The sequence below is a fragment of the Macaca nemestrina genome, chromosome 17 (assembly GCF_043159975.1).
Source record: "Macaca nemestrina isolate mMacNem1 chromosome 17, mMacNem.hap1, whole genome shotgun sequence".
Taxonomy (NCBI): Eukaryota; Metazoa; Chordata; class Mammalia; order Primates; family Cercopithecidae; genus Macaca; species Macaca nemestrina.
In genome coordinates, this window is record NC_092141.1 from 6,999,616 (window position 1) to 7,012,010 (window position 12,395).

Consider the following 12,395-nt stretch of genomic DNA (forward strand, 5'->3'; position numbering starts at 1 on the left):
AAGTTGCTTATCAGCTTAAGGAGATTTTGGGCTGAGACGGTGGGGTTTTCTAAATATAAAATCATGTCATCTGCAAACAGAGACAATTCGACTTCCTCTTTTCCTATTTGAATACCCTTTATTTCTTTCTCTTGCCTGATTGCCCTGGCCAGAACTTCCAATACTATGTTGAATAGGAGTGGTGAGAGAGGGCATCCTTGTCTTGTGCCAGGTTTTGCTCATTCGGTATGATATTAGCTGTGAGTTTGTCATAAATAGTTACTATTATTTTGAGATACATTCCATCAATACCTAGTTTATTGAGAGTTTTTAGCATGAAGGGGTGTTGAATTTTGTCGAAGGCCTTTTCTGCATCTATTGAGATAATCAAGTGGTTTTTGTCATTGGTTCTCTTTATGTGATGGATTACATTTATTGATTTGCATATGTTGAACCAGCCTTGCATCATAAGGATGAATCTGACTTGATTGTGGTGGATACGCTTTTTGATGTGCTGCTGGATTTTGCTTGCCAGTATTTTACTGAGGATTTTCAAATCGATGTTCATCAGGGATATTGGTCTGAAATTCTCTTTTTTTGTTGTGTCTCTGCCAGGCTTTGGTATCAGGATGATGCTGTCCTTATAAAATGGGTTAGGGAGGATTCCCTCTTTTTCTATTGATTGGAATAATTTCGGAAGGAATTATACCAGCTCCTCTTTGTACATCTGGTAGAATTTGGCTGTGAATCTGTCTGGTCCTGGACATTTTTTGGCTGGTAGGCTATTAATTACTGCCTCAATTTCAGAACTTGTTATTGGTCTATTCAGGGACTCGACTTCTTCCTGGTTTAGACTTGGCTGAGTGTATGTGTCCAGGAATTTATCCATTTCTTCTGGATCTTCTAGTTTATTTGCATAGAAGTGTTTATAATGTTCTCTGATGGTAGTTTGTATTTCTGTGGGATCATTGGTGATATTCCCTTTATCATTTTTTATTGCATCTATTTGATTCTTCTCTCTTTTCTTCTTTATTAGTCTGGCTAGCAGTCTATGTGTTTTGTTGATCTTTTCAAAAAACCAGGTCCTGGATTCATTAATCTTTTGAAGGGCTTTTTGTGTCTCTATCTCCTTCAGTTCTGCTCTGATCTTAGTTATTTCTTGTCTTCTGCTAGCTTTCGAATTTGTTTGCCTTGCTTCTCTAGTTCTTTTCATTGTGATGTTAGGATGTCAATTTTAGATCTTTCCTGCTTTCTCTTGTGGGCATTTAGTGCTATAAATTTCCCTCTAAACACTGCTTTAGCTGTGTCCCAGAGATTCTGGTAAGTTGTGTCTTTGTTCTCATTGGTTTCAAAGAACTTATTTATTTCTGCCTTAATTTCATATTTACCCAGTAGTCATTCGGGGCAGGTTGTTCAGTTTCCATGTAGTTGTGTGGTTTTGAGTGAGTTTCTTAATCCTAAATTCTAGTTTGATTGCACTGTGGTCTAAGAGACTGTTTGTTATGATGTCCATTCTTTTGCATTTGCTGAAGAATGTTTTACTTCCAATTATGTGGTCAATTTTAGAATAAGTGCAATGTGATGCTGAGAAGAATGTATATTCTGTTGATTTGGGGTGAAGAATTCTGTAGATATCTATTAGGTCTGCTTGGTCCAGCGGTGAGTTCAAGTCGTGAACATCCTTGTTAATTTTCTGTCTTGTTGATCCGTCTAATATTAACAGGGGGGTGTTAAAGTCTCCCACTACTGTGTGGGAGTCTAAGTCTCTTTGTACGTCTCTAAGAACTTGCTTTATGAGTCTGGGTGCTCCTGTATTGGGTTCATATATATTGAGGATAGTTAGCTCTTCTTGTTGCATTGATCCCCTTACCATTATGTAATGGCCTTCTTTGTCTCTTTTGATCTTTGTTGGTTTAAAGTCTGTTTTATTGGAGACTAGGATTGCAACCCCTGCTTTTTTTTTTTTTTCTTTCCATTTGCTTGGTAGATCTTCCTCCATCCCTTTATTTTGAGCCTATGTGTGTCTTTGCATGTGAGATGGGTCTCCTGAATACAGCACACTGATGGGTCTTGACTCTTTATCCAATTTGCCAGTCTATGTCTTTTAATTGGGGCATTTAGCCCATTTACATTTAAGATTAATATTGTTATGTGCAAGTTTGATCCTGTCATTGTGATGCTAGCTGGTTATTTTGCCTGTTAGTTGATGCAATTTCTTCATAGTGTTGATGGTCTTTACAATTTGGTATGTTTTTGCAGTGGCTGGTACTGGGTTGTTCCTTTCCATGTTTAGTGCTTCCTTCGGGAGCTCTTGTAAGGCAGGCCTGGTGGTGACATAATCTCTCAGCATTTGCTTGTCTGTAAAGGATTTTATTTCTCCTTCACTTATGAAACTTAGTTTGGCTGGATATGAAATTCTGGGTTGAAAATTCTTCTCTTTAAGAATGTTGAATATTGGTCCCCACTCTCTTCTGACTTGTAGGGATTCTCCAGACAGATCTGCTGTTAGTCTGATGGGCTTCCCTTTGTGGGTAACCCGACCTTTCTCTCTGGCTGCCCTTAACATTATTTCCTTCATTTCAAACTTGGTGAATCTGACAATTATGTGTCTTGGGGTTGCTCTTCTTGAGAAGTATCTTTGTGGTGTTCTCTGTATTTCCTGAATTTGAATGTTGGCCTGTCTTACTAGGTTGGGGAAGTTCTCCTGGAGTGTTTTCCAACTTGATTCTATTCTCCCTGTCACTTTCAGGTACACCAATCAAACGTAAGTTTGGTCTTTTCACAAGTCCCATATTTCTTGGAGTCTTTGTTCATTACTTTTCACTCTTTTTTCTCTAATCTTGTCTTCATACTTTATTTCATTAAGTTGATCTTCAATCTCTGATATCCTTTCTTCTGCTTGATCGATTTGGCTATTGATACTTGTGTATGCTTCACGAAGTTCTCATGCTGTGTTTTTCAGCTCCATCAGGTCATTTATGTTCTTCTCTAAACTGGTTATTCTAGTTAGCAATTCGTCTAACCTTTTTTCAAGGTTCTTAGCTTCCTTGCATTGGGTTAGAACATGCTCCTTTAGCTTGGAAGAGTTTGTTATTACCCACCTTCTGAAGGCTACTTCTGTCAATTCATCAAACTCATTCTCCATCCAGTTTTGTTCCCTTGCTGGTAAGGAGTTGTGATCCTTTGGAGGAGAAGAGGCATTCTGGTTTTTGTGATTTTCACCCTTTTTGCACTGGTTTCTCCCCATCTTCATGGATTGATCTACCTTTGGTCTTTGATGTTGGTGACCTTCAGATGGGGTTTTGGTGTGGACATTCTTTTTGTTGATGTTGATACTATTCCTTTCTGTTTGTTTTCCTTCTAACAGTCAGGCCCTTCTTCTACAGGTGTGCTGGAGTTTGCTGGAGGTCCACTCCAGACCCTGTTTGCCTGGGTATCATCAGCAGAGGCTTCAGAACAGTAAAGATTGCTGCCTGCTCCTTCCTCTGGAAGCTTAGTCCCAGAGGGGCACATGCCAGATGCCAGCCAGAGCTCTCTTATATGAGGTGTCTGTCAACCCCTCCTGGGAGATGTCTCCCAGTCAGGAGGCATGGGGGTCAGGGACCCACTTGAGGAGGCAATCTGTCCCTTAGCAGAGCTCTAGTGCTCTGCTGGGAGATCCACTGGTCTCTTCAGAGCTGGCAGGCAGGAACATTTAAGTCTGCTAAAGCTGTGCCCACAGCTGCCCCTTCCCCCAGGTGCTCTGTCCCAGGGAGATGGGAGTTTTGTCTATAAGCCCCTGACTGAGGCTGCTGCCTTTCTTTCAGAGATGCCCTGCCCAGAGAGGAGGAAGCTAGAGAGGCAGTCTGGCTACAGCAGCTTTGTTGCACTTGGTGAGCTCCGCCCAGTCCGAACTTCCAGGTGACTTTGTTCACACTGTGAGGGGAAAACCATCTACTCAAGCCTCAGTAATGGCAGATGCCCCTCCCGCCACCAAGCTCGAGCATCTCAGGTCGACTTCAGACTGCTGTGCTGGCAGCAAGAGTTTCAAGCCAGTGGATCTTAGCTTTCTGGTCTCCATGGGGGTGGGACCCGCTGAGCAAGACCACCTTGGCTCTCTTGCTTCAGTCCCCTTTCCAGGGGAGTGAACAGTTCTGTCTCACTGGGGTTCCAGGTGCCACTGGGGTACCAAAAAAAAAACTCCTGTAGCTAACTCTGTGTCTGCCCAAATGGCCACACAGTTTTATGCCTGAAACCCAGGGCCCTTGTGGTGTAGGCACCTGAGGGAATCTCCTGGTCTGCTGGTTGCAAAAACCGTGGGAAAAGCATAGTATCTGGGCTGAATAGTACCGTCCCTCATGGCACAGTCCCATGGCTTCCCTTGGCTATGGGAGGGAGTTCCTGACTCCTTGCATTTCGCAGGTGAGGCAATGCCCCACCCTGCTTCTGCTTGCCCTCTGTGGGCTGCACCCACTGTCTAACCAGTCCCAATGACATGAACCGGGTACCTCAGTTGGAAATGCAAAAATCACCCATCTTCCTCATTGGTCTCGCTGGGAGCCACAGGCCAGAGCTGTTCCTGTTAGGTTATCTTGCCGAGTTCCCCCTGCATTTTCTTGAATTATACCTTTTAGTATTTTTTCTGATCCTTTGCTTTGGTTTTTGTTCATCTTTCCATTGTGCTTTTATTTTGTGTAATGATATAATTTTGCCCTTTATTGTCTCTCTTCTTCTCTTTTTCTTTTCTTTTTTTTTTTTTTTTTTTTTTTTTTTTTTTTTTTTTTTTTTGAGACAGAGTCTTGCTCTGTCCCCCAGGCTGGAGTGCAGTGGTGCAATCTCGGCTCACCACAAGCTCCACCTCCCGGGTTCACGCCATTCTCCTGCCTCAGCCTCCCAAGTAGCTGGGACTACAGGTGCCCGCCACCATGCCCAGCTAATTTTTTGTATCGTTAGTAGAGATGGGGTTTCGTTGTATTAGCCAAGATGGTCTTGATCTCCTGACCTCATGATCTGCCCAGCCTCAGCTGGGATTACAGACGTGAGCCACCGCGCCTGGCCATCTTTTTTCTTATAGTAACTTTGTATGGGATTTGACTTCACTACTTTTCTATTGCCATTTTTATGTGCATTTTGTTTTCCATGTTAATAAAAAGAAGCTTGTTCAGATAACACATCTAACTTCTTGGATTCCCATCCATTTTTGTTCTTGTAATGTTCAAAAACACGATGGCCTGCTTTCTGAGATTTCCTGGCTTTGTTTCCCCGCCCTGTGCTTTTCTGGATCTTTTCTTTCATTTATTTCAGTTGAGTTTTTCCAAGGGTTTCTCTGAACTGTTCTGCTGCATCCTGGAAGAGAATCCTGGCTGCCCAGTTTCAAGAGTTCCCTTAGGTCCTTAGGTCTTATCACGGGGCCTGGCACTACTTGCTATTAGAGTGGTGATAGGCTTTGGATCTGTGTCCCCTCTGAATCTCATGTCAAACTGTAATCCCCACTGGTGGGAGGTGACTGGATCGTTGGGGAGATTTCTCATGAATGGTTTAGCACCATCTCCTTGGTGCTGTTCTTGTGCTAGTGGATGACTTCCCCTGACATCTGGTTGTTTAAAAGTATGTGATGCTGTTCTAGTCTGTTCTTGCATTGCTATAAAGAAATACCTGAGACTGGGTAATTTACAAAGAAAAAAGGTTTAATTGGCTCATGGTTCCACAGGCTGAACAGGAAGTATGATGCTGGCATCTACTTGGCTTCTGGGAGGCCTCAGGAAACAAAATCATAATGGAAGGTGGAGCGAGAGCCGGCACTTCACATGGCTGGAGCCAGAGGAAGAGAGAGAGAGGGGAGAAGTGCCACACACTTTAAAGCAACCAGATCTCATGAGAACTCTATCATAAGAACAGTACCAAGGGATAGTGCTAAACCATTCATGAAGGGTCCACCCCGATGATCCAATCGCCTCCAACCAGGTCCCATTTCCAACATTTGGAAATTACAATTTGACACAAGATCTAGGTGGGGACACAGATCCAAACCGTATCAGGCACCTTCTCCCTCTCTCCCTTGCTCCTGCCTTCAGGATGTGATGTGCCCGCTCCCCCTTTGCCTTTTTCCATGATTGGAAGCTTCCTGAGGCCTTCCCAGAGGCAGAAGTCACTATGTTTCCTGTACAGCCTGTAGAACCATGAGCCAATTAAACCTTTTCTTGTAAATGAGCCGGTCTCAGGTATTTCTTTACAGCAGTGCAAGAATGGCCTAAAACAAGTGGGCATGATCCCTCCTAGTTCCAGCTGTTGTTCCCAAATTGGCCTACTACAATTTTACCATTTTCAGGTTTGTCATATGTCCTGTTGTTTTCTTCCATGTTCTCTTGCACAGGTGAGATGTGGATAACACATAGGTCTTATGGCTATTGGTGGTTTGTCCCGTTTTGGAGTTTGCAGGGATTACTTGTCTGGCTTTTTGTAAAAGTGATTCATGGGTATTTGATTTTGCTACCTAGTTGTTCTGTCTGTGTTTATGCGGATATCCAGGAAGATCCAAATTCTGTGCTGCCTCCACTGAAACTATCTTCCCAGGAATGTATTACTTTTTATCATTAAAAAGGAGGTATAGGAAGATTAATCTACGCACTGAATTTGGAAAGGTGTTGTTTGTTTGTTTGTTTGTTTGTTTGTTTTTAGGTTGCAGTGATGGCAGGGAGCCAATGTTGATTTCTGATATAGGAGGATAATGATCAGAGCAGGTCATTTAAAGATTAACTTGGCAGAAGTTTGAAGATTTAAGAAAGGTAGTGGAGTGAGAAGGCTAATTCTGACACTACATCAGCAATCCAAATAGGAGATGATAACGAGGGAAAGGTAAGTGGGAAGGGCAAGGAAAAGACAGCTGTGGGGAATTCAATAAACGCTGAATCAGTGGCTTGGTGGTGAGGGAAGGGTGAAGAAGAGTTAGAAAAATCAGAATTGACTGAAAATTTGTAGGATGAACGTCTAGGGGAATAACATTACCCAAAACACCAGTGTAGATGAGGATAATGATATGGTGACAGTAATAATGAGGGGTTAGAGGGAGAGCAATGACTAATTTTTTTTTTTTTTAAACTTGCATTTGACTACCTGGAGGTACCTCAAGATAAAGATGTTGTGTATGCATGTGCAGGGCTCAGGGAAATGTCCATGCTAGACACACAGATTTGAGAATCATCTGCAGGGTATACTCCAGGAAAGATAGAACAAATGGCACTAAATATCCACAGAAAACTTAGAAACACTATTCCTGAAACGAAGATTGCCTTTGAGCATTGAAAATGTTCACGGTGTTTCAAGTTAACAATTAGTAAAGGACCAAGAGCAAGAACTATCCTCAGGAAAATACTGGCTATAAAAAGAAAGAACTGAAGCTCTACGTGTACAGGTGGTGCTTGTGAACTTTTCCGAGTAGTCTGCTGGTGATTATTGGGGCATCCCCAGATGTTGATATTTGGAGATATTTTCTCTAGGACCATTCAGAATTTTTTTTTAATAGATGCTTCTTCCAATTGCCTGAATTCAGAACAACACCTGGCTCCTGATGTTCTAGGGGCAGGCAGTGGGAAAAAGGATGGAGCTTCACTGTTCATTTTGCAGACTTTGACGTTATGCCCATTTTACCTTATCCCCCAATCCAACGGATCTCTGTACCTAATGCTGTAAGTTCAGATCCTCTTCATTTCATTTCTCCAGAGAATAAAACTCTAGGGTCTTGACAAAGGTGAATGTTCTGTGCAAGGTGGGGTATGTGGGTTGGGCATTGTTCCATATAGAGACTTTTAGCCCGTCCTGGCATTTCTCACTTTCATGTATTCTAGGAAACGGGTAACTACAAGGCTTGGATCTTTGAGGGGTTCACTGAGAGCTCTTTGGCTTGGTACTTACTGGTATTCCCCCTCAACGCATTTTAGGGTATAGCTTCTACTATGTAAAGCTGGAATCCATTTCTCCATCTGCGCTAGTCTGTTTTGTATTACTATTAATATAAAGGAACACCTGAGGCTGGGTAATTTATAAAGAAAGGAGGGGCTGGGTGCAGTGGTTCACACCTGTAATTCCAGCACTTTGGGAGGCTGAGGCAGGCAGATCACGAGGTCAAGAGATCAAGACCATTCTGGCCCACATGGTGAAACCCATCTCTACTAAAAATACAAAAATTAGCTGGGCATAGTGGCACGCACCTGTAGCCCCAGCTACTCGGTAGGCTGAGGCAGGAGAATCACCTGAACCCGGGAGGCGGAGATTGCAGTAAGCCAAGATTACACCACTGCACTCCAGCCTGGCTACCGAGCAAGACTCCGTCTCAAAAAAAAAGAAAAAAAGAAGAGAGGTTTGAGGTTTGTTTGGCTCATGATTCTGCAGACTGTACAAGAAGCATGTCACTAGCATCTATGTCTGGTAGGGGACCCAGGGAGGTTCCACTCATGTTGAAGGGTGAAGGGGGAGCAGGCGTGTCACACGGTGAGAAAGTGAGCAAGAGAGATGCCAGGCCCTTTTAAACAACCAGCCCAGCTCTCACGTGAATAGGACAAGAACTCACCACTTACCAAGGGGAAGGCACCAAACCATGGATGAGGGATTTGTCCTCATTACCCAAACACTTCCCACCGGGCCTCACCTTGAACATTGGGGATCAAATTTTAACACGGTATTTGGTGGGGACAAACCATATCACCGGCTGCTTTTAATACTTAAAAAAATATTTTGAGAGAAAGGTAGTGGAGTGAGAAGTTTAAAGGCCCCTGTCTTTAGTCTTCACAAAATTTTTCATCATGAGAAAAATACTGACTCAACTCTGGCTAGTCAAATGCAAGTTTACAAAAAAAAAAAAAATTAAAAAAAAAATATATATATATATCTCTTTCAGACCCTCTGAAAGAAGCAGACTGCTCCTGCAGGACCCGGGAGACACCCCAAATACTGTGAGTGCCCCAACTGCGGAAGTGAGAAAGGGAGACCCTCCTTTCCGGAACACACCCTCCCCTCTGGAGAAGCTGAAGGTCTGTTTCCGGGAGATGCTCCCGACTTCACCTGGAGCTGAGTCAAGTTAGCTGGGCCAAGCGAAATACAGGGGCGGAGGAGGCAGCAGGGAGGCCCTGGGAGCTCGCTGAATCCCCAAGTAGCCTGTTCCTGCCTAGAACCACTGGGATCCATCAGGAGGGAGGCCAGAGGAGCAAGGGGTAAAACCCTACCCAGGAGAAGGACTTCCCTAGCTGAACTTTGTAACAATTTGAGTGGTGCGAGAAGCCTCCTGGCCAGAACCTGGGGAAGGACGCCCATCTGGCTTGCAGACTTCACAGGTGGGGGAAGAACTAAAGCCCTTTTGTTTCACAGGTGGGAGGCAGAAAGCCTCGGACAAGTTTTCAAACCCGCCCTTTGCCTGGAAACAGACTTGGAGGTGTTGGCGGGACACGGTGGGAGTGAGACCAGCCCTTCGGTTTGTGTGAGATCTGGGTGAGGCCTGTGACTGCTGGCCTTCGCCTGCTTCTCTGACAACCTGCATGACTCAGCAGAGGCAGCCATAGTCCTCCTAGAGGGCCCCGGTTTAATATCTCCAGGTGAAGTAGATTTTTATTATAAGTAACTCCTGTACTTTTTAAGTTGTGAGACATGCATCCAAGGTCGAATTCTGAAATAATGTCTGAATTAACTTCACTGGAGTCTTCTGTTACCCACGTAGAGTAGGGAATTCTCCTAGTTGTGCTAGTGATTATTTTTTGGTAGTGGGGTGCTGGTGTAGTCTAGCAAGGAAAGGCTAGAGAGCAATTAAGACCAAGGGAAATACCTTGGGCCATGGAAGGCTGAGTTCTCTGAAGGTTTTTAAAATATAAATATGTATTTTTACCATAGAGATGTGGTCTCACTATGTTGCCCAGGCTGGTCTCAAGTGATCCTCCTGCCTTAGCCTCCCAAAGTTCTGGGATTACAGGAATGAGCCACCACACCTGGCCTCGCCTCTGAATTTTCAAAATTTTAGTTTCAATTGTCTATTTGCTTGTTCAGTCATTCTGCATGACTGGATATGGTGAGGATCATGTAATTTGGGGAACAGAGGAAGAACTCTTGGATTTTTTTGGATGACTTTACTGGTGTGAAGAGTTCCCTGGTCACTTGACAGGGCAAGTAGAATTCTTCAAGAAGGGAAAATTTGTTCTAACAGAACCAACAGTAGTAGCTGTGGGCTTCTTACATGGGAAAGCTTCTAGTCAATAAGTGAACATAAAAACAATGGCCAGGGCATATTAATAACACGGACTTAGGAAGCTGAATAAAATATCATTGCCAACGGAGAAAGAGTCCTGCTGGAGGTGGCCCTTTTCCTTGCTCTACCTTTATAACTTGTCCAGGATTCTATTTTTGGCAGATATCCCAAGTAAAGAGTGAAGTTTCCCCCACAAATGATGATGAAGGAGTTGAGTCCGTATTCTTCTCATGATGAAAAATTTTGTGAAGACTGAACGTCAGGTCAGGGACCAAGGAGAGACCAAGTAGCCTTCTTAGTGTCTTCAAAGCCTATCTTTGGACTTTTCGGTGGGTAAAACATCCACCTTGTTTTCAGTTAGCCTTTTCATCTTCAGGGGCCTTTAACTGAGATATTTTAATGTCCTCAAATAGAGGATAAATTGGCAAACTGAGTAGGTTTAATATCTGGTCTGATTACACTGGGACTGGGACAGGTTTATAAACTGCTACTTAGCATATTTGTCAGCTGAGCTTCCGCTTGTCTTAGGGGTCTTATTGCCCATATAAGCTTCTGGGTTTTTTTGTTTTTTTTGTTTGAGACGGAGTCTTGCTCTGTCACCCAGGCTGGAGTGCAGTGGCGTGATCTCGCTCACTGCAAGCTCCGCCTCCCAGGTTCACGCCATTCTCCTGCCTCAGCCTCCCGAGTAGCTGGGACTACAGGCGCCCACCACCTCGCCCGGCTAGATTTTGGATTTTTTTAGTAGAGACGGAGTTTCATCGTGTTAGCCAGGATGGTCTCCATCTCCTGACCTCGTGATCCGCCCGTCTTGGCCTCCCAAAGTGCTGGGATTACAGGCTTGAGCCACCGCACCCGACCATAAGCTTCTATCTTGAGTATGGCCAGCTCTTGTAATAATAAGGTCTCTAGAAGGTTATCCACATTTCCCATTTTTAACTAGTGTTCCAGCTGTAGTCACAAATTCCCTGACTTTCCACAACATGTCAAAGTCATGTGATACCCTAAAAACATATCTATTATCTGTGTTGATGTTAACTCTTTGATTCTCAGCTGAAGTGTAGGTTCTTGTGAGCGCCACAAATTATTCTATCTGATCTAATTTGCACTGGGTAAAGCCTCATATATTATGGGACTGTGGATATATGCAATGGCATATCCAGCCTGGAAACCTCTTTCTGAGGTCAGAGGCATGAACTATCAACAAAGAAAACGATATCTGGATCTATAAGAGGTACTTCAGCAAGATCAGGACAGGGAAAGGTTAGAGCTTAGGTGGCTGAAATACAGTCATGGTGGTTGTACTTCAGTTGGGAGAGAAATGGTAACAAGGTTAAGATTTTGGTTATGGTGAATAGTAATGTGAGAAGGAACAAACAAAAGGATCTCATAAGAGGTAAGGTTAGAGGTTGAAAAATGTTGAGGGTTTGCAGTCAGGACAAAGATGTGAACCACTTGGGCACAGAAGCGTGTGAAGTGTGACCTAGCACAAAATCAACTGTGGCTTGAATCAAATTTGCTGTTGCTATGACAACTCGGAAGCAAGGAAGGCTTGAGCCATAGGGCCTAGCATGAAGGTAAAATATCCAATGGGCCTCGGGCTCCTTTTGTATTTCTGAGACAGGACATCCAAAGTATGTTCTTCTCTCTCATGAATGAATAGGGAGAAGGGCAAGGAGTAGTTTGGAAGTCCCAAGCTGGTGGAAGAGGAAAGGGGTTTTTTTAAAAGGATCCAATACTGTGATAGTGGCTAATTCTCCTTATAGGGGTTCAGACAAGGAATCCACATTCTACAACAGCCAACCAGTCTCAGAAAGTCCAGGAGTTGTCTCATTGTTTTAGATAAAGTATAATTAGGGATGCTCTTGATACATCTGGAGACAAAGATTTTCCCTTACAGGCGATGTCATGTTTTAGGAAGTGAAACTAAAAATAGCAAAACTAAGGATAGTGAAATTATATTTTGTCTTTTGAAAATGATGTCCCTTTTAAGTCAGATCTTCCAAAAGGTACTGAGTATCTGCCAATAAATTATCAAATGTACTGGAGCAAAGAAGGAGGACATCTACATATTGCATGATGATGCAATTACAAGGGAAAACCAAATCCTTTAAATTTGCATTTTTAAAAATCTTAAACATTTATTTTAGGTTCGGGGTACATATGCAGGTTTGTTACATAGGTAAATTTTGTGTCATAGAGGTTTGGTGTA

The 12,395-nt window shown here is 43.3% G+C and overlaps 1 protein-coding gene across 11 annotated transcripts in view; it reads left to right on the forward strand.

Moving 5' to 3' along the window:
• LOC105473037 (polyunsaturated fatty acid (12S)/(13S)-lipoxygenase, epidermal-type-like) overlaps positions 1 to 12,395 on the forward strand; it is an 85,184-nt gene that overhangs the window by 33,390 nt on the left and 39,399 nt on the right. For 3 of the 11 annotated variants that reach the window (XM_071082249.1, XM_071082247.1, XM_071082248.1), the window contains exons 2-4: positions 8,852 to 8,984; positions 9,319 to 9,542; positions 10,349 to 10,515. The gene's annotated coding sequence lies outside the window, so the exon portion shown is untranslated. Of the gene's footprint in view, positions 1 to 3,785; positions 3,852 to 8,851; positions 8,985 to 9,318; positions 9,543 to 10,348; positions 10,516 to 12,395 lie in introns of all 11 variants that reach the window. The other 8 variants (XM_071082252.1, XM_071082253.1, XM_071082251.1 and 5 more) reach the window with 4 other exon arrangements.